The sequence below is a fragment of the Phascolarctos cinereus genome, unplaced genomic scaffold (genome assembly GCF_003287225.1).
Source record: "Phascolarctos cinereus isolate Bilbo 61053 unplaced genomic scaffold, phaCin_HiC Scaffold_726;HRSCAF=1367, whole genome shotgun sequence".
NCBI classification, from domain to species: domain Eukaryota; kingdom Metazoa; phylum Chordata; class Mammalia; order Diprotodontia; family Phascolarctidae; genus Phascolarctos; species Phascolarctos cinereus.
Window position 1 is genome coordinate 115210401 of NW_027556098.1, and position 21172 is coordinate 115231572.

The 21172-nt window shown below is 43.9% G+C and overlaps 1 protein-coding gene and 1 pseudogene across 3 annotated transcripts in view; both read right to left on the reverse strand.

Moving 5' to 3' along the window:
* SEMA5B (semaphorin 5B) overlaps window positions 1-21172 on the reverse strand; it is a 190480-nt gene that overhangs the window by 131246 nt on the left and 38062 nt on the right. For 2 of the 3 annotated variants that reach the window (XM_020985961.2, XM_020985956.2), the window contains exon 1: window positions 2190-2821. The exons of the other annotated variant lie outside the window; for it this stretch is intronic. The gene's annotated coding sequence lies outside the window, so the exon portion shown is untranslated. Of the gene's footprint in view, window positions 1-2189; window positions 2822-21172 lie in introns of those variants that run through there. 3 annotated transcript variants of the gene reach the window in all.
* Window positions 2996-16858, reverse strand: LOC110208034 (AP-2 complex subunit mu pseudogene; annotated as a pseudogene).

Here is a 21172-nt window from a genome sequence, read left to right on the forward strand (position 1 = left end):
TGAAAACTATCTTTACATGTAATTGGAAAAAAATACTAGTAAGTGAAAAAAAATGACTTGCCCAAGGTCATGCTGATAGTAAGAATCAGTCACAAGATTTGAACCCAGGCCTTTTGATTCTACAGCCAGCATTCTTTCCACTTACTACATTGTCTATACAGTAGAGGCTAAGTTAGACAATAAGACAAAAGAGCGATGATTTTCAAATCTTGTCGAGAGCACCCAAATATCCTGCTGGGTCACCTCTCCCAATTGCACTCCCTCCTCACGTCCACTTCTTAGGCTCCTTAAGTTCTTTCCAGGCTCAGCTCAGGAGCCATCTTTTACAAGAAGCCTTGGCTGGTCTCCATATTTTTAGAGCTCACTGTCTCGTCTTCAAATAATCCTGTGTATACTTGTCTGTTTACATATTGTTCCCTACCCAGCACTCTCCCCTCCCCAAGAAAAGTGTAAGCTCCTTGAGGCCAGGAATTACTTTTAATTTTGTCTGTATCACTTAGCACAATTCCTGGTATAGAGTAGGTGCTTAATAAAGGCCTGTTGGATTGGCTCTGGTCAAGACTCTAGATGTTCATGCTCCATTAGCTCTGAACTAGTGACAACATCCTATTCACCTATCTTGAAACCTGATTGATTCTAAGAGGCTAAAGCTCAGTGGAGGTGAAGAGAATGGGTTAATGCCTAACCAGTGGACCTCCTCATTCATCACGATTGTTGAATCCTAAGAATATGATAATTTCCACTCAAGTCAGACATAGAACCCACTCAGCCCAGTGGTCTGTGAATGATCAAGGCAAAGAAGAATGTGTGAAAAGGATAGCTGTCTTCAACTCTGTGTTCCAAGCTGCCCAATTCCCCCTTAAATAGGGGGCAATTAAATATGAGAGCAAGCTAGAAACATTAGGATACATACTTCCAAAAATAAAGACTGAGAAAAGCTATGAGCAGTACGGAAAAAAAAAATCACACAACCAGTATGGACAACGTGAGCATAGACTCATTCACCAAATCCTAGTGTATTAGAATGGGGGGGGGGGGGCGGGGTGGTTCTTTCAACCCTGAGGGAGATTACTTTAGGACAAATAGAAAGGCAGAAATACTATTCACACAATGAGGAAAAGATGTGATGAGCTCATGACTTTAAGAAGTGGTACAGCAGGCTGAAAATATAAATGGATTTCAAAATAGCTTTTGATAGATTTGTGGATGGTACAACAAAGAGCAAGCCTTTAATTATTTTAGCTGCCCCTCTCAGGACCTTCTCCAGCAACTTGTGACTGCCTTAAGGTAAATTGAGCAGAACGGCATACAGGGAGCCAGGTAGAGACATTTGCTCCCCATTACCCCATGATTCTATAGAGAGTGAGGTAATGTTTTCTGTTGTTTCTGCTGCCCACTTTGCTAACGATGCCAGTATCTTGTTGGCCTTTTGGGGCAGCGATTCATTGGACCCATATCTTCAGGGAACAGCCTAGAATGACTTCCAGGTCCTATTCCTGGGTCATCACAACCTTTCTGAATAGCCCTTGGAGGGTCGAAGTCCAGTTGGGAAAGTCAATAAGCCTCATAATTAACACACACACACACACACACACACACACACACACACACACACACACACGTGTTTCACTGTTAAGTTCCCCCAACTCCCAGCCCCCAGCAGCAGTCACTGACGGCAGAAGAGGAGAGGAGTGCCTCCAGAACCAGAGAGAGCTGGCTTCAGTAACAGGGGTCACAGAGGATCCAGTCCTCCTCTATGATCCACTCTGGCTATTCTAACAAGGGGATGGAAAGAGAGTCTTCTGTTTTCAAGTCCCTTCAGTCTTGCAGAAGAAAAAAAAAGATATCCATCTGTACCAACCTGGTCCCTCCTTCCTTCCCCTCAATGGGGCCTGCTCAGCTTTGGGTCTAAAGATGCTCCAAATTCCTTCCCTTAGGGTGATAGTAAGAATCACAAAATCAGGAAATCACCCAATTTAAGATTTGGAAGGTACCGCAATAGCCATCTAGTCAAACATATACACAAAAGGAATCTCTAACAAACAAATCTCACCCACTGGGTGGAGGGAGGGAGGCCACTAAGTTCTCATTTGGTCCTCTAACCAGCAGGTACCAGACATGGAATTCAGCCACCCAGAATTTTCTCCCACATGCACACACTTGGAGGGGGAAATTTAGAAAGTACTCACCAATTCACTACACATGGACTGAATCCCCGGGCACCTCAAGAACTCAAAGGCCGGGAAGGAAAAACAATCTTATCAGAACCAACGGCAGCCAATCTGTTTGCTAAAGCAAAAGGGAACCTGCATGTTTGGTTCTCCCATTCCTCATTCACTTCGCTGGCAACCTCTGGGATCCCACAGAGCGCCCTCAATTAACTGTGAGCAGACCCCACAGTCCAGGAGAAGAAGACAGCAAAAGCAGTTCGGTAACACCAAAAAAAAAAAAAAGGCAGAGGGGCTGAGAGGAGACAGGCATTAAGTCCCTGAAGGATGACTTAGTCCGGGGGTCCAGCTCCCTGCCTCTATCAGAGAGCAAACGTCTACCTGGAAAAAATGCCCGGAGCAGCTACGCTTTGGTGAGACTAGCAGGGAGCCATCTGAGCCCAGTGGGGCAGCCAGCTCCTGTCTGGAGGCTCCCAGCAGTTCCTCCCCAGCAGCGGCACAATGCAGCCCTCCCAAGATCAGCTCTGAGCACCGCTCAGGAGTCTGGCTCCCAGTGTGAGACAAAAGCGTTTGCAAAGGCTACAGGAGGAGGCGGCAGCGGTGGCGGCAGCGGCGGCGGCAGCAGCAGCGAGCCCCAGACACACCAATCACCGGCCCCCAAAGCCCGTCCTCCTGCTGCCCTGCCCGGAGCCTCCTTACTGACTGGCCAGCTCCCTTTGGAGTTTTCTTCAAAGACGTCTGCAAATGATTTATCCTTAAAGGGAGACGCTTGATCGTCCCTGAAATACTCTTAACTTTGGCTGGATCGGAAGGTGATGGTGTAATGCTTACTCCTAGGGCAAGAGAGGACACGGGTGTCAGTACTGTATGAAATAGAGTTTATATGGGTAAGAGAGGATGTTCAGAAGTGTGTAGGAGAGACAGCAGATGTGTGTGTGTGTGTGTGTGTGTGTGTGTGTGTGTGTGTGTGCGCGCGCGCGCACGTACGTGAATGGGGCTCTGGGTCTGTCCATTGTCCGTCTGATTGGGGGATGGGGGTGCTCTGGGAGTGAGGGGGTCACTACTTCCTTCTCCTGCCATCGCTGAGTCGCTCCTCTGCCACCAGAGCCTGACAATGTCAACCTCATTCCTAGCTTGCTTCTCTGTCAGCAGACCCACTTCCTCAGCTGTTTTCTCTCGTTTTTAATAACTTTGGACAGGAACTATTCCATGAAGGCTGTGTCCCTAGAGCCTCCCTATCTTCGTCCAACTTCAGTTGGCTATCTTCATCCCTTTAAGCCCTTCTTAGCAAGTGACCCAGGGGGTTTCTCTTCCCATCTGAGTGACATTTAGGGTGTGGGTGGGGGGTTCATGGAGAAGACTTGGGATTGAATACCCAGCTCTGCTCTTTATAGGGTCCTTGGCAAGTTAACTTCCTTGAGCCTCAGTTTTCTTTTCTGTAAAATAGGGGAATGATACATGCACTACCTGATGAGACTGTTGTGAAGAAAACTTTGCAAACCTTTAAAGGGCTATAGTATACAATGTGAGCTTTTATTATAATGGAGGGATCCATGTAGTGGTAAGAGCACCGGCCTGGACTGTGTTAAAGATCTTAAATTCAAATCTTGGCTCTGCCATTTCCCAGCTGTGTGATCCTGGACAAGTCATTCATTCAGCCTCTCTGTGTCTTAACTTGCTTAATTCTAAAATGGGAATAACAATGCTTGTACTACCTACTTCACAGGACTGTTTCAGGAAAGCTTAAAGAATTATAGAAATAAAAGTTCTATTTTTATCTTCTCCCAATCCCATGCTCCCACTCCCACCAGTGGTTCAGGGTAAAGATGAACCAAATCTTTTGTTTTCTCATTTCTCTTGTTCCTGTCCTGTGGTTATTCTTTTGTGTATCTGCCCTGGGCAGAGAGGAAGAGACACTGCTATCAGGTAATAGGGTTACCACCAGTCAGCGGTTCTGGGACAAGCTGGAGGTTCCTAACTAGGAGGAGGGTTTCCTACTCTTATCCAATTGTCTTGAAATAGTTTGGCAAAAAAACAGTAACTGGTGAGACAAAGCCATAAGAGGCAATTTGTTCCACAGACATAACTGAAAAATAGAGAGTTGTTCAGAAATCCCTGGACATATATCCCAAGGAAGTTAAAGACAGAGACAAGGAGTAAATAAATTCAGGATATTCATGGTGGCACTCTGTGATAGCAAAAGAATAGAAACAAAGTAAGTGCCCATATATTAGGAAATGGCCGAAACAGTTATGCTACCTAATGGGATATTAATGTTCTATATGAAATGATGAATGTGAAAAATTCAGAGAAATGTGAGAAGACTTTTATGATTTTATTCAGAAAGAAATAAGCAGAACCAAGAGAAAAATACATGATGACTAGAAAATAAGAAGATTAGCTAAAAGGAAGCTAAACTCTAAGAATGGGAAGGCCAATGTAGGTACTGGAGGAATGAATAAAAGAAATTATGAGATAATAAAATATTCCCTCCTCCCTCATAGCAAAGGCAGGAATCTATGAGGACAGAATCTTGTATTCATTGTCAGACAAAGATTTCTGTATCATATATTTTGTTCAATTGTTTTTTTTTGTTACAAAGGAAGGTTCAATATGGAGGAGGGTGGGTGAGAAGTGACTATAATATAGACAAAAATCATCAATAAACATATATGTGTACATATAGACATATACATATATATACATACATACATATATTTAATAGGACACTGGGCTAAAGTCATAGAACATCTGACCTGGAGAGAAACTTAGAGGTTATTTAATCCAACCTTTCCATTTTACAGATAAAGAAATTGGGCCCAGGGGAGGGAAATGACTTGTCTACAGTCACCCAAATAGTAAATTAGTAGAGTTGGGATTTGAGCTCAGGTCTTTAACTCCAAATCTGGTTTTCTTCCCATATGACAATGCCTAAGCATAATTCAATGTGGTTTGGCCATTTTTCAGTGATGGGGTTTGGTTACAGTGTATTAACAATAGTATTGCAACCTTAAGAGAGACAGACCTATGCCTTCTGAGAGCTCTTATAGATGACCTAAGATTGGGAGAGAGGAAGGGGGTGGGGAGCTCTCCCTTTCCCAACCTCCCTAACCACCTTCTTCCATAAGTCACAGAGACTACCATTTTATTGAGGAGGGAGGAGAGGGGAGGAATCTGCCATGCTTCTTAGGCTCTGAGCCCCAGATAAAGGGTCAGGTCTCCCAAGTTTGGCTTGTGGCTTTGATATTCTGCTCCTTCCTTGGAAGCAATTGCTAGTCGCTCAACCTTGGCCCTTGCTGCCTGTGAGATGGGCAGGGGAAACCTATTTCTCTTTCCCTTTTCCATTGCTTTGTCCAGTTTATGCCAATGGATTGGAGGAAGGAGGAAGGAACAAAGAGAGAGGGCAAGGTGCTTGGGGTGAAGGATTTAAGACAGGGATGAGTGCTTTGATGACAGATTACAGGCCCACAGGATGCCCAGGGCCAGAGGGTGATTGTCTTTAACACACCAGAGTAGATCTGAACCACTGAATTCCTAAGACAGGAACAAACTAACCCTGGAGAAAAGAAGATGTCTAGGCTGGGTCAGGTGGGTTGATTAACAAAGAGTGAAGGGAGGTCTGATCTGTGAAAGACTTAATGCATTTTTTTTTAAAGACCAGAAGTCCAGATGAGCTGATTCAATATGCAGAGCCTGAAGGAACAATTAGAAAGTTAGAGCAGAAAAGAAGAAAAAAAAGGGAAAAAAAAGAGAGACCAGAACTGGAAATGGGAGATGGAACCCAGTATGTGCTGAAGGATACAGAGGCATCTGCTCTAAGAAACTATGCTGGATCTGGGTACCCTAAAGCTAGGGAAACAATTGGTCAGCAGGTCCTATGCAGCAAAGCCCAAGGGGCCACTGTCTGAGTAGATTAGGCAAGAGTCTGCTATGACAGTAGCTTCAGCCAGAAACTGGGAACCAGTATAAGAAAGGGACTTCCTTCTTCCTCTAGGGCCAATGAGACTGGGGGGTGGGGCGGGGAACAAGCATTTATTAAATGCTTACTATGTGCCAGGCAGTTTATGAATACTACCTCATTTGATCCTCACAACAACCCTGCAAGGTGGGTGCTGTTATTATCCCCATTTTATGGATGAGGAAACTGAGGTTAAGTGACTTAAGTCACACAACTAGTAAGTGGCTGAGGCACTTCTTAACTTGAGGGTCAGTACTCTATCTACTTGCCTCCAAACAGTCAAAAGGAGACTAAAGAGGGTGAGCTGGGGGGGAGGGGAATTTAATGTCTTTGTGATCACAGTAGAGCTGGGAGGAATTTGAGAGATTATCTAATCCACCCCCCTCATTTTACAAATGAAGAAACCAAGGCCAGAGAGATTAATTAGGTAATATGTCCAAAGTTGCACAGATAGTAAGTAGATGAGACAGAAGTTAAACCTAGGTCATTTGATTTCCAGTTCAGCTCTTTTCACCATATCGAACAACCGTGTCCATGATCAGGGCTGGGGAAATAGACAAAGGTACTATTTCTTGATACAGAATATTTGTAATTCTTTTTTTCCTTTCTTAATTTTTTTTCATTTATCATGAACCTTAAAATCATTAACAAATAGAAACATTTTCATATACAAAGAATAAAGACAATGATTGCATTTAAAACTGTAAATTTCTGTTATAAACCTTTTTAAAAAATTTATTTTAGTTTCAACTTTTATTCAATTTAATAGGCTAGTAACAATATTGCCATTTGTTTTATTTTTTTCCTTTTGGTGGACTTCTTGCTTGCTTCTAGGATAGAATGATGAGCCCGTAGTCAGGAAGACTTGAATCCAAATCCTGGCTCAGATACTTATTAGCTATGTGATCCTGGGCAAGTCATTTAATGGCTGACTGCTTCAGTTTCCTCATTTGTAAAATGGGGATAATAACACTTATCTCCCAAGGTTGTTGTGAGGATCAAATAAAATAATATTTGGTTAGTGTTTAGCACAGTGCCTGGTACTTAATAAATTCTTATTTCCTTTCTTCCTTCCCTTCCTTCCTTTCCTTATTTTCTTCCTTCCTTCCTCCTTACTTGTTCATCCTAGCCCCTCACTACTCAAAAGTTCCAGGAAAAACCCAGGAGCCTAGGAAGCAAAAGACCAGGTTTCTAATTCTAACTCCAGACCTTAGGACTTTGGGAAGGTTGCTTGCCTTTTCTAGGTCTCAGTTTCTACTCTAACAATGTCAATTTCTATGAAATAGTTTGATTTGGTACAGGGTGTGTGGCACCTAGAAGGTACTCAATATTTGTTGATTAATTTATCGATTGATCAAGACAGGAAGTGTCGGTGCCTAAAGGAAACTCCTGCAGATTGGGAGTTCCTAGAAATTTTAATGTTGAAAACCTGGCCTAAGCTGAGTACTTGGAATTCACCTCACCTGTGCATAAACTCTATTCCCCTCTCCTCTCTTGCCCCTACCAATTCCTCTGACTGCAAAGATTAGCGGTGGATTTGAATTTACTATGCCTGTTGGAAGATGGTGGAGAGGGATGGGGAAGGGGTCTGCCTGAGAAGATAAAGGGGAGAAAGTCCATGAACCCCGGGCTTCCAATCTTAAAGGATCAATTTTTTCTTAAACACTCAGGTGACAGCATTGAAAAATAAAAATGTAGCTATCAACGGGGCTCCCGATGGAAGGAATTTGTGGTTTGAGAACTGCCCTAGGGACAATGTCTCTTTTATCACAGAGAAGCAGCTGTCGCAGGAAAAACACTGAATTTGGAATCATAGGGCCCGAGTATGACTTGACAGTTTACTACTAGTGTGACCTTGAGCAAGTCATTTTACTTTTTTGAGTTTAAATCCAACATCAGACACTTACTAGCTGTGTGACCCTGAGCAAGTCACTTAGCCTTAGTTTCCTCATCTGTAAAATGGGGGTAATAATAGCATCTACCTGCCAGGGTTTGTTGTGAGGATAGAGGAGATAATAATTGTAAAGTGCTTCGCACAGTGTCTGCCACAGAGTAAGTGTTATATAAACGTTGGCTATTGTTATTATTCAGGCAGGTAGGTGGAGCAGTTGGTACCTCCTGGAATCAAGAGGACCTGAGTTCAAATACAGCCTCAGATACTTCCTAGCTGTGTGATCCTGGGCAAGTCACTTATCCCCTTTTGCCTCAGTTTCCTCATCTGTAAAATGAGCTGGAGAAGGAAATGGCAAACCATTCTAGTATTCCTGCCAAGAAAACCCTAAATGGGGTCAGGAAGTCAGACACAATTAATTGACTAAAGAACAACATGATGATTATTCAGAATCAGAGGACTTGGATTCAAATTCCAGCCCTGCCTCTTAGTAACTATCGTTTCCTCAGGCAAATGAGTTCATCTCACTGGGTGTCAGTTTCCCCATCTATAAAATGAAGGGGTTGGACGTAGATGACCTCTGAGGTCCAAGGATCCCACCACTCATCACCCCCTTGGGTTCCTTGAATGATGCCTCCTTCAAAGGCAATCTTCTTCAGCACTTAATGAAAGCAACTCAACTTCAGATTAGAACCTCCCTTTAGATGGGGGAAAAGGGAGACAGGCACAAGGCCACCAGGATTCTCAAGTCCGAGTGTGCTTTCGGGAGCCAGCAAGGTCAGTCAGATGCTAGACGCACCTGCATTTGGCACTGAAGCTCCCGAAAGAAACATTGAACTTCCTTTCATACACAGGTTCCTCTCTCTCTCTCTCTCTCTCTCTCTCTCTCTCTCTCTCTCTCTCTCTCTCTCTCTCTCTCTCTCTCTCTCTCTCTCTCTCTCTCTCTCTCTCTCTCTCTCTCTCTCTCTTTCACTCTTTCTCTCCAGATTCAGCCAAGCCATAAATCTTGTCTGCTCAGGGGTAGTGGCTGCCCTGGAGTCAGCCCTGTGCTTCTCTTCACATTTCCCCCACCCCCCAACCTTTCCCCAAGAGAGAGTAAGCTGAGATTGAGGAGAGGGGGGAAGAGGTTCTTGAGCTAGTTCCAGGCCATCCTAAACCCACGACAAGGACACAGGATTTGTGAGAGGGTGTTCAACTTACATTAATTGCTTACTATGTATAAGGCTGTATCCAGAAGGGAGAGACCATTTAGGATTTGCATTCTCTATTCTTTTACTTTCTTAAAAAATGTTTTATTGATGTTCTTGTTGTTTTTTTTTTTTACATTTACCTTCACTACTCAAAGCTGGCCCCTCAAGAATACCTTCCCTTACATCAAAGCACAATTACACAAAACAAATTAAGACATTGGGCAACCAATGCCTCATTCTACATTTGCTGTCTACCACCTCTCTATTGAAAATTTTCTATTTTCCCCTCCTTAATTTTCAGAGAACACTAAAGCTAAAAATGACCTTGGAGGTTATTAAGTACAACTTCCTCATCTTGTAGAGTAAACCCAGTCTCATAGAGGGGAAGAGACTTTCCAAGGTTGGCACAGTTAGCAAACGGCAGTCAGGCCTAGAAATCTGGTCTCCTGGCTCCCAGTCCTTTCTTCCCATCACATCATGTGATCTCTTCTTCCTGACCATTTTCTGCCTCTTTGTTCCCCAACATTTGGATAATGACTTTACTCACCCTCTTGGGTCCCTAGAGATCCTTAAGCCCCACTACCAATGGTCTCACCAAGTTCCGTTCCTGCCAACTAGAAGCAGGAGTAATTTATACACCCTTCTTAGAGATGACCACCAGTAAGAGTAGTCTAAGCCATGCCTTGGCAGCTAGGTGAAGCAGTGGATAAGGTACTGGGACTGTAGTCAGGAAGACCTGCTGAGTTCAAATTTGACCTCAGACACTAGCTGTGTGACCCTGGGCAAGTCACTTAACCCTGTTTGCCTCAGTTTCCTCATCTGTAAAATGAGCTAGAGAAGCAAATGGTACTCCAGTATCTTGGCCAAGAAAACCCTAAACAGGGTCACAAAGAGTTGGACAGGACTAAATAACAACAATAAGCCATGCCTTGGCTTATCAGAAAATGTGGATCTTGAAGGAGCTGTTTGGGCAGCACAGAGCTGAAGTGAAGGTAGAATGGCTTTTCAGCAGTCCCACTAAGTACCTCATATTTTAATGTCTTAAGTATCACCTTCCAGGAGAGTATAATAGGAGTTATGAGTTACCGTTTCTTGTTTTAAGTCATTGTCAATGCACATTTATGAGCCTTATGTTTTAAGGATTTCTTGCATGGAAGACATAAATAGCTACTCTATAGCTAATCTTTATTCCACACTGAGGATTTTTCTGCTTCATTTTGGGGAGAGCCTTGCTATCAGCCAAACCTAAGCTTTAAGTGATTTTCCCTGAGGCTCTGTCCTGGGTAGGGACATGAAGTGAAAGAGACAGTGAGAAGGAACTTGACCTCTCTTTTTAAAAGCTAGGCTCCCCAAGCACCAAAACTAGCTCTCAGGTGAGCCTAGAACTTGGGCCCCTTAGTAGAAGAGGCTGCCCAGATCTACTCTAGACCAGCAGTACTGTTTATCAGAGAAAGGATCCTCTCCTCTCTCCTCCCCTCCCTTCCCTGACCCTCCCTTCTCTCCTCTTCTTCCCTCCCCTCCCTTTCTTTTTCCTCTCCTCCCCTCCCTTCTCCTCTCCTCTCTTCTCTTCTCCTCTCCTTGCCTTTCCTTCCCTCCCCTTCCTTCCTCTCCCCTCCCTTCTTCTCTCCTCCCCTCCCCTCCCTTCTCCTCTCCCCTTTTCTCCTCTCCTTGCCTTTCCTCTCTGCCCCCCCTTCTCTTCTTTTCTCTCCTCTCCTTCCTCTCCATTTTCCTTTTCCTCTCAGAATGTCAGAGCTGGGAAAGGACCTTAGAGATCACCTAATCCAACCCTCTCATTTTAAAGAAAGAAGGTCTCTTTTCCTTATTGCTGGCCCTGAGAGAGGAAGAGACTTCCTCACAGTTAATATTAACCAGTTCTCCATCTTCTGGCCTCTCTTTCCTCTCAGTCTGGAATGAAAGGAGTGAAAAAATGATCAGGGAAAGATCTTTAGGTTTGGTGGAAGGTTTAAAAGAGAAAACAAATCCCACCTTCTGCAGGTTTCCCCAGCGTCTCTAGCTGCAATTGCCTGATCCTCCAAGACTGTCTTCTATCTATTCTGTATTTACATGTAGTCTCTCCTATTAGCACATGAGTCCCTTGAGGGCAAGCAATGCTTTTCCTTCCTTTGACACGCCAACATTTAGCACAGTTCCTGGGACATAGTAAGAGCTTAATAAATGCTTTTTGATTAATTGAGCATCCTGGATTGTTAACATCTATATTTAGATGATTCTTCACATCAGGCACTACCAGGGCAGGCCACAAACTAGCTGCTCTCTCCTTCTCCCTTTCTTTCTACCTCTCCTTCTCTCTCTTCTTCCTCCTCCTTTCCTTCTCCCCCTTTCCCTCTCTCTTCATCTTCTAACTCTCTGCTTTCCTTCTTCTCCCTCTCCTCCATTTCTCCCTCTCTTCTCTCTCTCTTCTCTTTCCCCCTCTTCCTCTCCTCTATTTTTTTTCTCCCTCTCCCTCCCTCCCCATCTCCTAGCCTCTCACAATAGTAAAGGTGTTCTTTCCCAGAATAATGCTTAAGCCTTATTTCATTTGGAAATGAAAGCTCTAAATCACAGGTCACATGGTGCAGATAACAAAGACACTAGCTGTCCTAGAGTTAGAAGACCTGGCTTTGAACTTCCTAACCCATCTCCAGGCCTCTTTATATGATCCTTTTCTCTAGTTCACATCAGTGAAAGCCTCCCCTGCTTGATTATTAAGGAGGGAGATTATCCACCCTCTTTGAATGAGCCATCCCACAGGCTCTGTGTCTAGCTACAGAGTAGGTCTAACTTCTGTTCATCCTCAATCTTCTTGTTGTGATATGACATTGCTGTATTCTCCTTGCTTTTGGGGGAGATGGATAGGTCAGCCTTACCTCTCTCTCAGCTTGCCTTTCACCAAGTTGAATAATCCATGCTCCTTTACCTTTTCCTCTGTCTGTAGCTCAGTCCTTACCTCTCCCAACAGCCTCTTTGGGTTAAGCAACCTGGCATTGGGAAGAAAGCCCTGTATTGATGTGGCTTTTAGTTTCTGTCACTAATTGCTTAGGCAAATGTCACTTCATCTATCTTGGCCTAAATTTCTTCACCTGTAAAATGATGAGGGTTACACTAGATAATGTCTAAGGTCCCCTTGAGCTCAAAAATTATTATTCAGTGACTTGATCAAGGTCATACAGTGAATTCATGATTCCTAGTCAGTTTTCTGACTCAATCAAGGACCTGTCTGGTTGGATTTCACCACTTAGTAACTTTGAATGGTCACTTCATGTAAGACCGGTGATATTGCACAGGTGTTAATTGCTTCAAGCTGTTTTTACAAATGAACTTTGACTTCTGGGTGCCTATAAATCCCTTGACATCCACAGCTGTAGCTTGCTCCTTAATAGCTTTGTGGGCCTCCTATCTCGTCTAGAATAATATTTTGTGGGCTTTTCACATGTTGTTACCTTTATTTTTTAATAGTTTTGAATACGGTCCTATTTTATGTGGTTGTAAAAAAAATGGTTATAACAGCACGCATAGAGTTAATCCTAAAGTTTCATTTGTTTAAAGAACTTCAGATTATTAGGCCCAAGCCACTAGGTGGCGCAATGGAGAGAGCATGAATTTAAGAGGCAGGAAAACCTGAGTTCAAGTATGGCCTCAAACACTAAATGTGTGACCCTGGGTCAATCATTTCACTTTTCTATGTGTCAGTTTTCTCATCTGTAAAATGAGGATAATAATAGCACCTACCTCCTAGGGCTGTTTTGAGGATAAAATGAAATATCTGTAAAGTACTTTGCAAACTTTAAAGTGCTGCATAAATGCTAACTATTGTTAACTAGTTAAAGTATGTGTATTATGAGCAAATTTCCCATGGAAAAGTCTGTGAAACCATGAATAATTTCTGTTCTATTTTTTGGATGATCCATATCTTGTGAAACTTCGTATTTTCTTTTCATTCTTTATCTTTGAGCAAAATGAAATTGGAAACAACAAACAAACAGAAAAGAAGAATGTGCTATATCATAATTCATTCATTTATTCTCTATTCCCAGAGTGTCTGAATTACTTATTTTTTTTCTAATATCCACTGAATTGAATGGGTTGATAACTGGACAAGTCACACACGTACAAAATCCAACTCACATGATTCTAAATCAGGAGGCTAGAGTCTGGGGGGGGCAGGGAGGGTAGGACCTGATTAATGCAAATAATGAGTCCCCCTGAAGTGGTCACATATATTTGAATTCACAGTTTCTAAGTTTTAATTGGTTCCAGCCTCATGGAAATGTGCTGTGCAAATTCAAATAATACAACCACTTCAGGGGACTCGTTAGCCACACTAATCAAGAGCTGGCTGTACTGACTTTTCAGGTGCTCTAGTAGCCTGCCCCATCCAGGAAGGAGTTGAGTGAGCACTACCCTTCATGAAACCACCGCAGGGGCTCACTTTGTTCACAAAACTTAGAGATCAAAGCTAGGCTGAGATGGACAAGATGGCAGTTGAGGGAAGTCAGGGACCCCGAAGCCTAAGGAGTCCAGGGGGCTACTTTGTTCATCCCCTTCATGACAGTGTTGGTCCAAACCCAGTATAGGGGCTTATGTAGGGGAATGCACAGAGATGCAGGGTGGAGGAGACAGAGGAAAGAAGGAAAGAAGTATTAACGACATACTATGTTGCAGGTCCTATGATACGCGCTTTACAAATATTATCTCATTTGGTCCTCCCAACAACCATAGTAGGTAGGTGATATTATTATGTCATTTTACAGTTGAGGAAACTGAGGTGAGCAGTAGTTAAGTGACTTGCCCAGGGTCATAGCTAGTAAGTGTCTGCAGCTGGATATGAACTCCGATCTTCCCGACTCTGGGCACAGTGGTCTATCACCTGTGACACCTTGATGCTTCTAGGGAGGAGTAGTGACCTGGATCTTCCCCAAGGGAGAGTCCAGATTCGGGAAGAGTCTGTGGTTAGGTGGCATGTTTCAAAAAGGCCTCTAGGACCAATGTAACCACCCATTCCATGACATCAAAATTCATGGAGGTGGGAGGCCGGGCCCACTTCTTCTGTGGTTGTTTGGAGGTACCTCAACCTCCAAACTAAGAGGGGAAAGAACTTGTTCTAGGCATGTACAACACGTAATGCAAAGGTACAAAAACGGGACTTAGAATGTTGCATTTGAGGAACAGCAAATGGGCCAGGGCTACTGCACGATAGAGTGCGTGGATGGGAGTTAAGGGTCAGAAGACTGGAAAGGTGGGAAGGGGCCAGGTTATAAAGGGTTTTAAATGCAAAAGAGAAGACTTTATATTTGATCCTAGAGGCCACAGGGAGCCAGCAGTGTTTCCTATGAAGAGGTGATGAGGGCCTGCCCTAGAATAGAGAAAAGGGGATGTGTAGGAGAGATGCTGCTGAGGAGAACCCCCAAAATTTGGCAATTGATTGGACACGTGTAGTGAGTGTTAGTGAGAAGTCAAGAATGACATCTGGGTTTAGAGCCTAGGTAAATGGAAGTATGGCTGTACCCTTAATTCTCTCCAAAGCACCTGTGTTTCTTGATGGGGTAAAGGAAGACGGAAAGAAATTGTGAGTTCCTAGATTGTAGACTGGTCAGGAGGGATAGATGCTCTTCCCAATACCCAAACACTGAGAGTCAGAGTCACATGCCCTTCTGTTTGTTTGTTTAGGCAATTGGGGTTAAGTGACTTGCCCAGGGTCATATAGCTAGTAAGTGTCAAGTGATTGGTCTGAGGTCAGATTTGAACTCAGGTCCTCCTGGCTTCAGGGCCGGTGCTCTATCCATTGTGCCACCTACCCACCCCCTTTTTTTTTTGGTTGTTTGTTTGTTTTTTAGTCACATGCCCTTCTGATCTTCGAGCTCTAGTTCCCTCTAGAAACCACAACTGGGGAGATGAAAGATCTGTCCCACAGCCCACCCACCCCTACCCTACAACCCTAGCTCTCCAACCTCTCTATTCTCAACCGCAGCAAAAAAAGACAGCCCTAGCCACAGCATCTCAGAATGGCTGTTAATATTAACAGCATCTTCAATCAAACAAAAGGTTGAATGTGTTCAATATTTTATTTAAACTGGCATGTAAAAACTTTAATAATGCTCTGTCCTTTTCAAAGTCAGAGTAACTTTTAAATGACAGCCTGGTCTTAGTAGGGCTGGGGGCAGAATATCCTCCCAGAGAAAGGCAGATGAGGTGGAAGGGAGAGAGCGTTAGCTTCTTTCTGCCCTTTTTTATGATTTCTGCAATATTATTTCCTATTATCTTCCTCATCCTTCTCTCACTGCTTACTTGATCCCCTTTAGTCTCCAAGAGTACATGAGACCTTATACGGGTCTTAGAATCTTCAAATGTACAATTCAATTCAACATTTTATTAAGTGCCTACTGTATGCCAGCACTGGACACTGGAGTTACAATGACAAAAATGAAATAGTCCATGCCCTCAAGGAATTAACACTCTGCCTACTCTACTGGGCTAGGGGAGGAAAGTGGTATAATCAACACGCCTATGAGTAAATGCAAAATAGATCCAACATAGAAGAAAGCAGCATGGTACAGTGGAAGCAGAGATGGATTTATAGTCAAATGTCTTGGGTTCTAATCCCAGCTCTACCAGCGATACTCCTAAAATCAGTGATACCTTCATTCCTTCCACATGCTTGACCTTCAGTGAGACGCCATTCTCACTAGCCTTGAACTTGGCTTTTCCCTTCAGGCAGCCAGATCCATTGTACCCCACTGGTAGTCTTCAGCATTGGGATCTGGAGCTCAATTTTCTAGGCCATCAATAAAAGCTTGAAATTGAACCTGATGAGGACTTTGTCCTCTCATTTTGTCCATTCTACTTTCCTCACTAGGAAGATCAACTGGAATGGAAAGATGATATAGGTAGTTTTCCAGTATCTCATAAGGTCAAACCCTCCATAAGATGGAATGAAAGTTATGAACTTTGTTCAGAGTCAGGCTTATTGAGCTGTCCACACTGGTGGAAGGAATAGCCATCTTTGACAGTGGACTGCTTTCCATCCTTACCCAACTCTTGCCCAGGGGCCATGCCTCTGCTCTGCTTCTCAATGACAATCCTGTTCATCCCAAACTTGCACTTGGACTTGCTAATCAAATAGCTCTTCATTACAATGCAGCATTTGCCCTTGAGGAGACATGAGCACATCTAGAAAGAGATCAGTTCAATGATATCTGTTGCCCCCTCGCCACAGGCTAATTTGCGGCACACTGGGCTGGTGATCGGGAGGCTGTTCTTCCTCTGTCAGTGGCTGACTCTTGATGCTCTGCTAAGTGATACTTAGAGCTCCTGTCTCTGGGTTTTGTGGGTAGCCCAAGCCCGGGATCTCACTCAGCAGATTGTAGATGAGCACAAACTTGCTCTTGCTGTTTTCCTTACTGTTGTTGCCAACGTAGGCAGCCACAATGTCACATACCTTATTAAGGAACTCTGAGACCGTGGGGGCATTGACATTTTACTTGGTGGCAGCTGCCAGCCAGATGTTGGACCACTTCACGTGGAAGAAGCTGAATGTGGGAGAATGTGAATAATGACAAGGAATGATGGGGTAGAGCATCTGCTGTTTCCAATGGATCATGTGGATTTGGAAGGCATCCATAGTATTCTGATATTATCTCTGTAGCCCTGGGAGATAAGCACTCTTCCCCTTATGGTTGTAGATGAATAACCTTCCAATCATGATGGTAATTCAGTCTCCCTTGCCCATGACTCTAAGAATAGACCTGGTGCCATGACTCATTTAACATGAATTTAAGACTGTTCCCCGGTGTTGTAGAGTGGAAAGAGTATTCACTCTGGAGTCAGAGGATCTATGTCCAAATCCGATCTCTGATACTCACCACCTGTGTGATCCTGGGCAAGCCACTCTATTTTATCACCTATACGATGAAGGTGTGACCGATGACCTCCAAGGCACCTCCCAAGTCTAATTCTATGATTGTTGTTGTTCAGTTGAGTCTGACTCTCCATGATCCCACTTGGGGTTTTCTTGGCAAAAATACTAGAGTAGTTTGCCATTTCCTTCTCCAGCTCATTTTACAGATGAGGAAACAGAGGCAAATAGGGTTAAGTGACTTGCCCAGGATCACACAGCTAGTAAGTGTCTGAGGCCAGATTTGAACTCAGAAAGATAAATCTTCCGAACTCCAACCAGCATTCTATCCACTGCACCACTTAGCTGCCCCTATTTCTATGATGCTAAGTTGCAAAGAGACAAATTTAGGCTCTAGGTCAGGCTTGCTATCCTAGTGCTATCCATATGTAGCATGGCTCTCTCAGGAGGTCTTCCCTCATTGAAGGTCTTCGTTGAAGGCAGAGGCATCAGGTATGTTGGAGAAGATTCCTCTTTGGTTATGGGTTAGACTACTTAATAATAATAACTCATATTTTTATAGCAGGGACAATTAGCTAGGTGGTGCAGTGGATAGAGTACTGGGCTGGGAACCAAGAAGACTGATCTTCCTGAGTTCAAATCTGGCCTCAGACATGTACTAGCTGTGTGATCCTGGGCAAGTCACTTAACCCTTTTTGCCCCTGTTTCCTCATCTGTAAAATGAGCTGGAGAAGGAAATGGCAAACCACTCTAGTATTTTTGCCAAGAAAACCCCAAGTGGTGGTTATGAAGAGTCAGACATGGCTGAAAATGACTAAATAACAACAATATTTGTATAGCAATTTAAGTTTTGCTAAGCACATTAAATGCATTATATTGTTCGATCTTCACAATCACTCTACGAAGTAACAACTATTATTATCTCCGTTTTATAGATGAGGAAACTGAGACTGAGAGAGGCCAAGTGACTTGCCCAGGCTCACAAAGCTGGTAAATATCTGAGAGAGGATTTGAACTCAGGTCATTCTGACTTTAAGCCCAACGTGCTTTATCCACTAGACCACATTGATTCTCAAGGTCACACAGGAACATCAGACAGCAGGGGTGAAATTTGAATGTATGTCTTTTGATTTCACATTCAGCTCTCTTGCCACTATGCTGCTGCCTTTCAGGCCAAGGGAAGTAAGAATTTTGAGAAAGGTTTAGTCAGTGTGTGAGACCAAGTAGAAAAAAGATTGAGAAAAGCCCACAAGATTTGGTAATTAGAGGTCCTTGGTGACCTTTGAAAGAGCAGTGCAGTGAAGTAATGGGGGTGGAAGCCAGATTGCAGGGGATTAAGATCATTGGTGATGAAGTAGAAGCAGTGGGTGGTGGACCACTTGTTCAGGAAATTTGGCAGTGAAGAGAACAAAGAGGATAGAAACTAGAGGGCCAGCAGGCTCAGGTGAAGGGTTTTCCGGTCAGGGGAGTCCTAGTCCCAGCTCTGCTATGTACTTTCTGCCTGACCATTAGAAGCTCATTGACTCAAATCTAGAGCTGCAAGGGACCTCAGAGGCTATCTGAGGAAAACTGCTCATATTACAGTTGGGGGAACTGAGGCCAAGGGAGATTAAATGATTTATCAGTCAGGACTTGGAATTAAAAAGACAGAAGCTTACTAGATGTGTGACCCCTGGGCAAGTCACTTCATCTCTTTGTGCTTCAGTTTCCTTATCTGTGAAATGGGGATAATAATACCACCTACTTCCCATGATTCTTGTGAGGATCAAATGAGATAATATCTGTAAAGTACTTTGGAAACCTTAAAGCACTATATGAATGCTAGTTTTGTCATTATCATCCTCATCATTTTATTTCCATTACCCACGGTCACAAAAGTAGTAAGCTAAGAACTCCATCCCCCTGACTCCAGTACTCTTTCCGTTTTGCCACCATTCCTCTCTCAGCCTCAGTTTCCCATCTATAAAATTTAAAAAATGGATTTAATGATTTCTAGAATCCTTTTCTAACTCTAAGAATCTGTGATTGTATGATCATAGGCAGAGAGGAGAAAAAGCCTTGTGATGTTAGAGTGAGAGTTAGATAAATGAATCTACAAGAAACAATTGTTTCCCTCAGTCCCTGAGCTCCACTGAGACTGGGTAGGGAGAGGGGTGGTATGTAGGAACCAGGAGATGGGCTCTCTCCAGCTGCAGGGAGAGTGTCAGCAGCTGCCAAGGGATGGAGGGGCATAAATGAAGGGACAGCTCTGTGCCTAATAGTCTCTGCTTCCCCCTACTGCAGATGGGCCTTTGATGTCAGCCTGGGCTTCCAGGCTGGACACAGAGCACAGTCTGCTCCAACAATGCCACCCGGTTTTCAATGAGGTTGCAATAAGATGCAGCCTGTGTTTGCCCACTGCAGGGCAATTGCTTTTATGGCTGGCAAGAAATCAAGGAGCATTGCCTCAGTTCTGAGGATGAAAGGCAGTTTTACCGAGGCTTCTATTAATGCATCTACAGTGCCCTCCTTGAGGATAGACTTCCCAGTGTGGGGTAGACAGAGGCCTCTGACTTCGTCATTTCCTTACTCAGGAGCCGCTCTTCTAGGGCAGGGCAGGGCAAGGAAAGGGCACTCTGAAGAGCCTGCATGCCTGGGAGTGAGACTGAGAAGGGCCAAACTATTGGCAGCTAGAGAGATGCCTGGGTCATCTCTGGATTTAAACTGCCCAGGCTCACTCTCTTACCAGGAGGAGAGCTCAGAGCCCCCCTGCAGCTTTGCCACAGACCAAAGCAATAACTGGGAATTTTTTTCAACTCAGGCCAAAACAATTGGGAGGGTGATGACATACGAGGGAGGTGTGAATGGGAGAGGGGGTGGCCAGTGACAGGCACAGAAGAGAGTCCAAACTCAGATGGACTAGCTATGTGACTGTGAGAAAATCATGGATGCTCCATGTCAGGGGCAGGGAGGGGATTGCAGGGGAAGGCAGGTTAGGAGCTCTTGGGAGCTTTTCCTTCTGCCTTTTTTTTTTTGGTAGCCTCAGTGCTTAGCACCATGCTTGGCAAACAGTAGGTGCTGAATAAATGCTTATTGACTGATGGTGGAGGGTGGGTTGCCCCTTACCGCACTGGCACTCTGGTGCAGAGCCCCACTGACCCCCTTGCTAGCTGCTTGTTAGGGACCTGCTGTAGACAGTGTTGAGTTAGCTCCCTCCAGGCCCTGGTGCTGTGTAAATACACGACTTCCCCCACTCCATTTTTTCTCACCTCCTCTTCCCCAATCTGCACTAACCCTTATGTTTGTGCTAAATGACTTATTTACTTCATTATCATACCTATCCAGTGCTTGGTCAGCCATGGAATCCTAGACTGTTAAAAAGCTGGAATATACCCTAGAGTTGAGACTGTAAGCATTCATCATAACAGCTCACATTTATGGAGCCCTTTAAATTTTCTCCAGAGTTCCTCACCACAACTCCCTGGGGAAGTAGATCAATGACTGTTATCTCCATTTTTCAGATGAGGAAACTGAGGCTCAGAGAATGAAATTATTTTTCTCAAGGTCACATAGCTAATAAGTATTGGGCCAGTACTCAAACCCAAGCCTCCCGGCTCCAAAAAGACTGAATGTTCTCACCACTAAACTCATAAAATTATAGGATCTTCAAGTAACAGGATCATAGACGAAGTGCTGGAAGGGATCTTGGACATCATCTAGTCTGATCCTCTCATTTTACAGATGAGGAAACCGAGGCCCTGAGAAGTAGAAAAGTTACACAGATAGGAAGTGACAGACAGGATTCACACCCAGGTCCTCTGGCTCCAAAATGAGCTCTCCCCCTGTACCACAATGTCTTTTCATAATGATAATAATAACTCATTTTTATATAGCGCTTTAAGGTTTTTCCTCATATAAGCAAATGATATTGCCTATTTTTTCCATTTTATGGATGAGGAACCAGAACTTCACGGAAGCTAAATGATTTTTCCCACAGTCACAGAGCTAGTAAGAACTAGGGTTTGAGCCCAGGTCCCCCGACCCTAAGGCCCACCCTGGGGCATTTGGAGGCCATGTCCTTTTTGGAGACACCAAGGGATCCATCTGGAAATTAACTTCTAACTTACATTTTTA